Genomic DNA, 8,335 nt, shown 5'->3' with positions numbered 1-8,335 from the left:
CGGCTGCAGCCGAGCAGGTCCAGTTACCCGGTGGGCCAGGGAGGCCTGGTCCAGGAGGGCTCAGCGCTTCCTCCAGGTGCTGCTGTCAGTCTCCGCGCCTCAGCCACGATGCGCGGTGCTCCGAGCTCGCGCCCTCGCCCTCGTCGAGTAGAGGCCAGCCTTGCTGTCCGACCTGTCACCACAAACACTCCTAGAAAAAGCACGTCAACCTCAAGTTCCAGAACTTCTAGTCTTAACCTACCGGCACCTGCAACCAATTAAACACCGCGAAGGCTCTGAATCCTTGCAAAGACCTAGAGCCTGGCAAGAGAGGGAGGGAGGAAAAGGAGGCAAAAAGCAAGTTACACAGAATTAGCTGGAAGCGGCTGCATTCCCCAGCGACCGCAGCCATTAACATTATAATCTCAAACGCCATTTTTTATGTAACACTGTTGTTAGTAAATCAACTCCTCAGGTCCTCAGAGACGCTGACCCTTGGCAATTCAGTGAAAGTGTAATTATCTCCCTGAATCTTGGACAGATTTAAGAGATTACATTTCAACTAAATCTATATCAATGCTAATTCCCTCCCCCTCCCCCCAAGCCTGCAGGTGCTGGGCACGGGAAATGGCGTCAGGCCCCAGCAGAACACTTCACAAAGAGGAGATGGCTTGCTGAGTACAGGGCCAAAAGAAATGAAGCCCCACATAAAATTACACCTTTTTTCCCCTACAAAACCTGGTTCTTATATAGCAAAGTTAAACAAAGCAGCTATGCTAAATTAGCGTTACATAAAGGCGAGTTTAATGCTCGGTTACAGTCAACTGGTGTATCTCTGATGGCTAATTGTCTATCAAAATTAAAGAGAAAAGAACAAATGATTCGTTATAAGAAGGTGTTAAAAGCCTCAACAAAAGGACATTTCACAAATATAATATCGGCAGCTCAGGGATTGCCCGCGGGGTTGTTCAGGCTCCGGCCCTGCGCAGCTATGAGAAGTGGGGTGTGGGGTGCTATTTGCTTGGCAAGAGCTCATTTCCTCCCAAATGAGTATAATGAAAAAGCGAGAGGCGATATTAGTGTAAAGATCTGGATTAGTCCTATTTGGCGCGATGGACTTGGGCTTCAAAGGCCATCCGTACTCTCTCTTCCTAGGCTGGGGACAGAGGGCTCTTTACTATCTCCTCAAGGAGACCTTGCCCGACTCGCCACTGCCCCCAGGTTTAGGACAGGAAGAAGCGAGCACTGGACTGAGGGTAGTTTCAACAAAGGAGAAAGGTCTCCTGTGATTCCGACTCATCCCCGCCTTCTTGGGGCTGAAAGAGTACGGTCCAGGCTCACTCAGGGATTCGGAGGCGCGCCCAGTCCAGCACGTGCCTTTCTGACGCGCGGTGCTGGCCTCACCCCAGGCTGAGAAGGACGCAGAATATAATACGACGGCCCCCTTCCCCAAGGCGACACCAGATCCAGAGCTCCAGGCATATTTGTTGTTCAAAGTTAATTAAACCTGAAAGCAACCAAAATGCGCGCGCCAGGCGCTCAGAGGCGGATTCCTGGCCCGCGTTGCCGGCCCGCAGAGCCCCAGAAGCTGCGAGGCCGCCGGGCTCGCCCATTCCGGCGGAGTCTCTAAGAGTATCTGAAGCTGAGGAATAAAAGTCGAAACCAAATCAGGCAGCAAGAGCAACAAACCGTCTGGAAAATGGACTCATAGAGCCGCAAGAATGGACTTTTTTTTTTTTTAATCTTTCACAACTTGTGTCCTAAAGAAAGTGTATTGAAGATAATTGAAATGATCACAATTCATTGCTGCCTGACTTTGAATATGAACAGTCACATAATGACATCCCCGCTGCACAACAACAGTTTAATTTCCATTATCCGACTTCGGGATACTCGAGCCAGCCACCGGGGCAACGCGGCGCTAATGCAGAAATCTTGGCTCCCGCCTGCATTATTCATTTCGAGGGCGTGGGGATGGGATAGGAGTGGAGTATGGGTTTGTTACCCTCCCCCAGAACTTGTCCTGAAAATCCCTGGGACCAATGGACGGCGTTGAAGCCGGGAGCCCAGAAAATCGCTGTTTGTGGGCCACTTAGCCCACGAGACTTCGGCTACAGCGCTGCCCTGCTAATCTGTTGTCCCCAGGGGGTTCAGACTTGCGAAGTACGGATCCTCCAGCTCCCACCCTAATTGGGTTCGGTCCAAAGGTGATTTAGGCCAGGATCTCCTTCCCAGGTTGTCCTCTTGGGGGATAGGTCCCTTTCTCTCGGTCTTTCTCCTTCCTTCTAGTCCTCGAGTCCTTTCCTTCTGCTTCAGGGCTCCCAGGCTCGCACACGCCGCAGGATGGACCCACCTCCCCGAGCCGCTTTGCAGATTTGAAAGCTGCCTCGGCCTTTATCTTGTCCTAGCTTCCTCACGGCCACCCCACATCTAGCGACCCCCGGGGGAGGAGGGGAACGCAGAAAACCGGAGTCCCTTTGCAAGACGGGGTCCGCGGGCGCTCACCTTTGGGCGCGGCCTTGGCAGAGACTCAGGGCCAGAGCTGGGGTGGAGTGGGATAGGGTAGGCACCTGGGGTTCTAAGGGGGCAGAGGCCTCCGCAGTGCGCAGGCGCTGTCCTGGACTGCCGCCCCCTCCCAAGGCTCGGGGTCCCGCGGACAGACCCTGCGCCCCTCTCTGCGCAACTACAGCCTCTAAAAAAAAAAAAAAAAAAAAAGACCATCTGGTAATTGTCTTTCTTTAGATCTTCCCTTAATTATGCTTTTAATTAAAGATGGTTCAAGGCACCGGACCACATGAAGGGCAGTAATTACAAATTACATTACAAACCCGACAGATGTAGCAGGATCTGCTGGGAAAAAGGTACCAGAATAAAAAATTTGACTAAACTTTGGGAAAAATTAATCGGTGGCCTGGAGAACAGAAGCACAGTTCTGATTATGTAGGCTTCAGCCAGGATTTAAGTTTTGTGTCATGATTGTTTTCATATTTCTTTGACGTCTATTGATTTGGAGGCAGCTGCGAGCCTTTGTCACAGGAGAGAAGAGCAGTCACAATATATTAGCTTGATGGCATAACTCGAACCGGAGAAGCGAGGGGAGCCGGAGTGACGGGGGCGCACGTGACCCCCTGGCCGGGGCCTCCCAGCCCAACCCTTACTTTTAACTTGTTCTAACAGGAATAATGGAATATTACCATTAATGCGTGGTCGGAAGGCGCTTTTTGTCCAGGACACAGGCAGTGGGAGTTGTGCCGAGGCGACTCGGGAGACACAAATGTCTCCACGCCCTACGCCCCGCATCCCTTGCCTCGTCGCCGGCCGCTTCGGCCAGTGAGTTCAGGCCGCGCACACACGTCGAGGGGCGCTGAGTGGAGAGAAGTTACACGGGTCCTGAGCTAGGCCCGGAGGCCCCAGGAGGAGTCCCCACCCTGGCCTCTCTTGGGGGGCCTTTCGCTCGTAGCCCAGAGGCTGGAGGACCTGGGACCGGGAAGGCGACTGGAGGCGGGTGCCCAGCCTGACCTGGCGAGCTCCGCCGCCCGCTTGCGGGTTTGGACTGGGAACATGCAGGAGAGTGGCGCAGATTGTGAAAGCAGAAGGGAGGAGTTGGGTCATTTCCTTTGCTAAACATCACCCCCATCCCACCCTCTCGCGGTAGCTCAGCCTTGAACAGGCTTCCACGCCAGCCAGTGGCTGCATTTTATGGAAAAACATATACGTGCCCATTACTTCCCCATCAAGTATTTCCAGCGTCCGTGCACGGATAATTAAACACACCCTCTTCCAGCGGGATGATGATGTTTTCTATTAACCACATGTGTTCAGAAGTTGATACAAGCCTAATTTTGACACAAAATGCGGCTAATGCATCGTGGTATAGATGGACGTGCATAGAAAGGTGTGCATGGAAAGAGAACAGGACAGTCTTTGCAAGAAGACTCAGTGGCCTGACACCTCTGCTTAGTACCGGAAGAAAAGTTTTTCTTTTGATTCGTCCACTCACTATTTTTCTTTTTCTTTGCGTTACAGTTTCTGAGAGGAATGTAAATATTTTGACTAGACCTCTGCAGGGGCCTTTCAGACACCAGGCACAATCATCTGTGGAATACAGCAGTTCATAGTTTCAAAACTTGGGTATTGGAGTCTGGCTGGCTGGGGGTACCCGTGGGATTAATGCAGACCCCTCAACACCACTATTTGTACCATGAAGTGAAGTATTCCCAAGTGACTGTCCAAATTTTAAGGACTTTTTCTGTCACTGCCACTTCCCAATTGTTTGCAGAGGGGAAAAATCAATGGAACAGACCTTTGATGGAGTTGTGGCAAGATCAAATTTCACCAGGCTTCTTGCTTACCTCTTCTACCCTTCCTACCGTGGGTCTTCAAAACTCTAGCAAGATTTGAAAAACCTTGTTTAGCTCTTTTTTTAATATTGGAAGGAGGGGTTTCTTTCTTTTCCTGTTTTTAATACAAAGCAGATAAGTTGAAATAGAATGCAGAGTTCGGAGAAACTAGCATTAAGTGGTAAACAGTACCAAGGTTTCCTTAGTTTCTGTGTATAATAAAAACAATAAAACGTCTTTTCATCCAAATTGAAGCAAAAATTGCCAGGAGGCATAGAGCATCACTAAATGTGTGTGTGTTTAAAATGATACCAAATATAGATGTATCATGGTTTTATAGTCCGACAATATTTCTAAACACAGATGTGGTATAAAAACATTATTTCCAACTCTGCCTTTGTTGTTAAAGTGGCAACACACTATTCTTGATTTTTATTTATTTTTTATTTTTATGTCTTTTTTCTACTTTATATATTCCTTTTTCCCATTAATTATTTTTTTTATTAAATCATAAACACATAGATCGTGTCTACATTAATGCATTTATGTGGTACAATGAGTATAAATGCATTAATGTATATATGAATAATTAAGTAAACGAGATGAGGTATATATTTATCAGTGTGATGTAAGTGTTCCTAAGTCCTTTCTTAAAAATCAAACACTCTTTATTTGTGATAAAGCAGGCTGAAAATTTGTGTTTTGTTTATAGCATTTCATTTTACTAAATAAAACATAATACTGAGATTTTTAACATAATCCTATAGAATCCTAACAACAGTGCTTCAGAGTAGAAAAAATACCATTAAAACTATCTGCAATATTCCTTGTGATTGTAATTTCTTTTTTGATGTAAGGAATTTGAATTTTTCAGCTACCACTATTCTGTTTTCTCATTCTACATTTCTATTAGAGTACTCACCTCTGCTCTGCCTTCCCAAGCTTATGTGAGCAATATGAATTTCAATAAATATAAATTACTGCTTAAAAGAGAAAAGAATGGCTACTTCATGTCTCATTGTTCTCTCCTTACTCCTTACAATCTGCTCAAAATCTTTTTTTTTTTCTTTTACAAATCCTCTTGTAGCTATTTCCCTCAATTCCATGATGAAACAGAATGGCAAATGCTATTCAATTTAGAGGAACTCAAGCACAGAGAATATAAAGATTTTGTTCAAAGCCTCCCTCAATCTACTTTTGGACGTGGAAACAGAAGTAGACTGGAGGCCATATCAGTACCTATCTCTGGCTCCGTATGAGAATACTTGAAGAGGTGGCTTTGGGGTTCGTGTTGGAAACAAGGCATGCTTGGAGGTATGTGTTCCTTAGAAATTTAATAGGCAACAGCACACCTCAGGAGAAATAAAACAACTTATGCTCTTAACTGCCCCTGATTTGTGGACAAGGAAGAGTTTCCTCTCATTTTTCTGCTTGCAAAAGTGTGCGAACATACTTTTTCTGTGTTTGGCAGCTAAACCAGAGAGCAGCCTGCAAGATCTTACCTTTGGGGATTTCTGTGGCTTTGCCACATTCCCTGGAGAAACTCAAAAGTCTGGAGCCCACGGAGGGATTAAAGAGAGCCACAAACATTATTCTCCTTCTAATCCATCTGGGGCAGATGCAGTATTGATAACAACCTTTCTGTTACTTGAGAGTTTCAGGCCATCCAAATGAGAACAAATAATTGGAATTCGGTAGAGGAAGTGGGGGATCTAAGGGTATAGCCTCTGAGTTAAAGGAATTGGTTTCTATGCCAAAATTACAGAATCAAATACAAAATTAAACACTTCCCAATCAATTCTTTTGAAGTGGTTTCTTTTCTCTTTGGTTATGGTAGTGCATTTGGATCAGGGAATTGACACATTTATTTACCAAGAAATCTTACTCTGTCCCTAGGACAAGACAGTGCTCAGTCTTGCTTGGATGGTGCAGCTTCAGTTTGCTCAGCTCTCCCAGCTTGAAGCTATTATGTTAAGTAATAAGGAAGCTTATTTGCATTAGATAAGAACTGGGCATAAGACAGACATAATGATGAATAAACAAGGGCTTATATCCCACTTGGAGATCTTTCTGATAACTAGAGTCATAATCACATGGGTAGGTCAAGCAAAGATCTGAAGATAAAATCAGTGTCCAGTGTTCTATCTTGGTGACAGACAGTGACCCACCAAAATCATATCCAGGAAATCTTGTTATCAAGCACCACACTGTCGTTGATGAATTCATTTATGCTGTTGGTTAAATATTGCCTCCACCTCCGTGATGGTGCCTATAGCTTTCCTCCCTTTGACATACACGTGCACAAAACAATATGCTAACAGCTACACTGTCCAACAATGGCTTTGTGACATAAAGTAGAGGACGTTGGGATGTTCCTGTGGAGTCTGCACTGTGGTAAAGGCTAAGCCTTCAAGGATGAGCAGTTAGGAAAGTTGACCCACTCCCCAAACTCCTGATCAGGGCCAGCTGTATCAGGATTAGTCCAGAAATATTTATTTTACCTATTGCTTAATTTCTTAAATGATTTTAATATGATTACATCTTGAATATGATTACCCATTCTTTCGTTTTAATTTTAATTTTTTAAATTTCAGAATATTAGGCAGTACACGTGTTTTGTTCACATACTTCATTTTTGTATAGATTGAGTCAAAGTGTGCCCTTCACCTAAATGTTGTGCACTGTACCTAATAGGTGTGAATTTACCCATCCCTCTTCCCAGAATTATGGGATGCTTCAGGAGTTTGTGTGTCATCTTTGCACAGAGGCCATGCGAATCTTCTCTATATTATTCCAATTTTAGTATATGTGCTACCGAAGTAACCACATGATTAGCCGTTCTTACGGTTCAGAATGCTAACGTTCAAAAATATTTTGGAAAAATACTCCTTACTGTTCTATCATTCAGTCACCCACTTCTTACTCAAGGAAAGCAATCAATGTTATCAGTTTCTTGTACATAAGAGAGATTTAAGGCCAGGTGCAGTGGCTCACTCCTAAAATCCTAACACTTTGGAGGCTGAGGCTGGTAAATTGTTTGAGCTCATGTTTGGAGACCCCGTCTCTGCTAAAATAGACAAATTAGCCAGGCGTAGTGGCAAGTGCCTGTAGTCCTAGCTACTGGGGAGGCTGAGGCAAGAGGATTGCTCAAGCCCAGGAATTTGAAGTTGCTATTAATTATGATGATGCCAGCCATGGCACTCTACCCAGTGAGACTCTGTGTCACACACACACACACACAAAAAAAAAAAAAAAAAAAGAGAGAGGTTTAAAAATATGAAAGCCCAAGCCTACTTAATGAGACATTTTAGTGAAAGAGGCTTTGCTATCGGTGTTTAAAAAAATCTTTCCAGGGTGGTGCCTGTGGCTCAGTGAGTAGGGCGCCAGCCCCATATACCCAGGGTGGCGGCTTCAAAACCCAGCCCCGGCCAAACTGCAATAAAAAAATAGCCGAATGTTGTGGCAGGCATCTGTGGTCCCAGCTACTCAGGAGGTTGAGGCAAGAGAATCACCGAAGCCCAAGAGCTGGAGGTTGCTGTGAGCTGTGACACCATGGCACTCTACCGAGGGTGACAAAGTGAGACTCTGTCTCAAAAAAAAAAAAAAAAAATCTTCCTAGATAATTTTACCAGGTTGGACACTTAAATGACTTCTAGACTTCCTTCAAATATAGAGATTCTATGGAAAACTGCAATGCCATAGTATTTATCCTATGTGTTCCTATATGATGTGTAAAATACTTTCAAAAGTAATTATATATTTAAATTCTTTTTGCAACACTGTAAAATAGATATTATTTTTCTGTCTGCTCTCCATTTTATGGACAATGGAAACTGAGTCTCAGAGTTTAAGCTCTTGCCCAGGGTAACTCATTTAGTAGAGAGAAGAGTCAGGTAGGATCATTTAAGGCCACCCTAGGACCTAAGCACTTTTACTTTGAGATCCTACCCCACGTAATATCAAATGACAAATTGTACCCATACGTCAACATAATTATTTGCTATGAGCTGTTTTAA

At 44.8% G+C, this 8,335-nt stretch overlaps 1 non-coding gene across 1 annotated transcript; it reads right to left on the bottom strand.

Annotated features, from left to right (window-relative positions):
- Positions 1–7,039: 7,039 nt before the first annotated feature.
- Positions 7,040–7,146, bottom strand: LOC128566146 (U6 spliceosomal RNA). Its single transcript, XR_008374442.1, has one exon. It is a non-coding gene; the product is annotated as a U6 spliceosomal RNA (small nuclear RNA).
- Positions 7,147–8,335: the final 1,189 nt, after the last annotated feature.

This window comes from Nycticebus coucang, chromosome 14 (assembly GCF_027406575.1).
Source record: "Nycticebus coucang isolate mNycCou1 chromosome 14, mNycCou1.pri, whole genome shotgun sequence".
NCBI classification, from domain to species: domain Eukaryota; kingdom Metazoa; phylum Chordata; class Mammalia; order Primates; family Lorisidae; genus Nycticebus; species Nycticebus coucang.
Note: the sequence above shows the minus strand (reverse complement) of the source record. Positions and strands in the feature narration are given on the sequence as shown.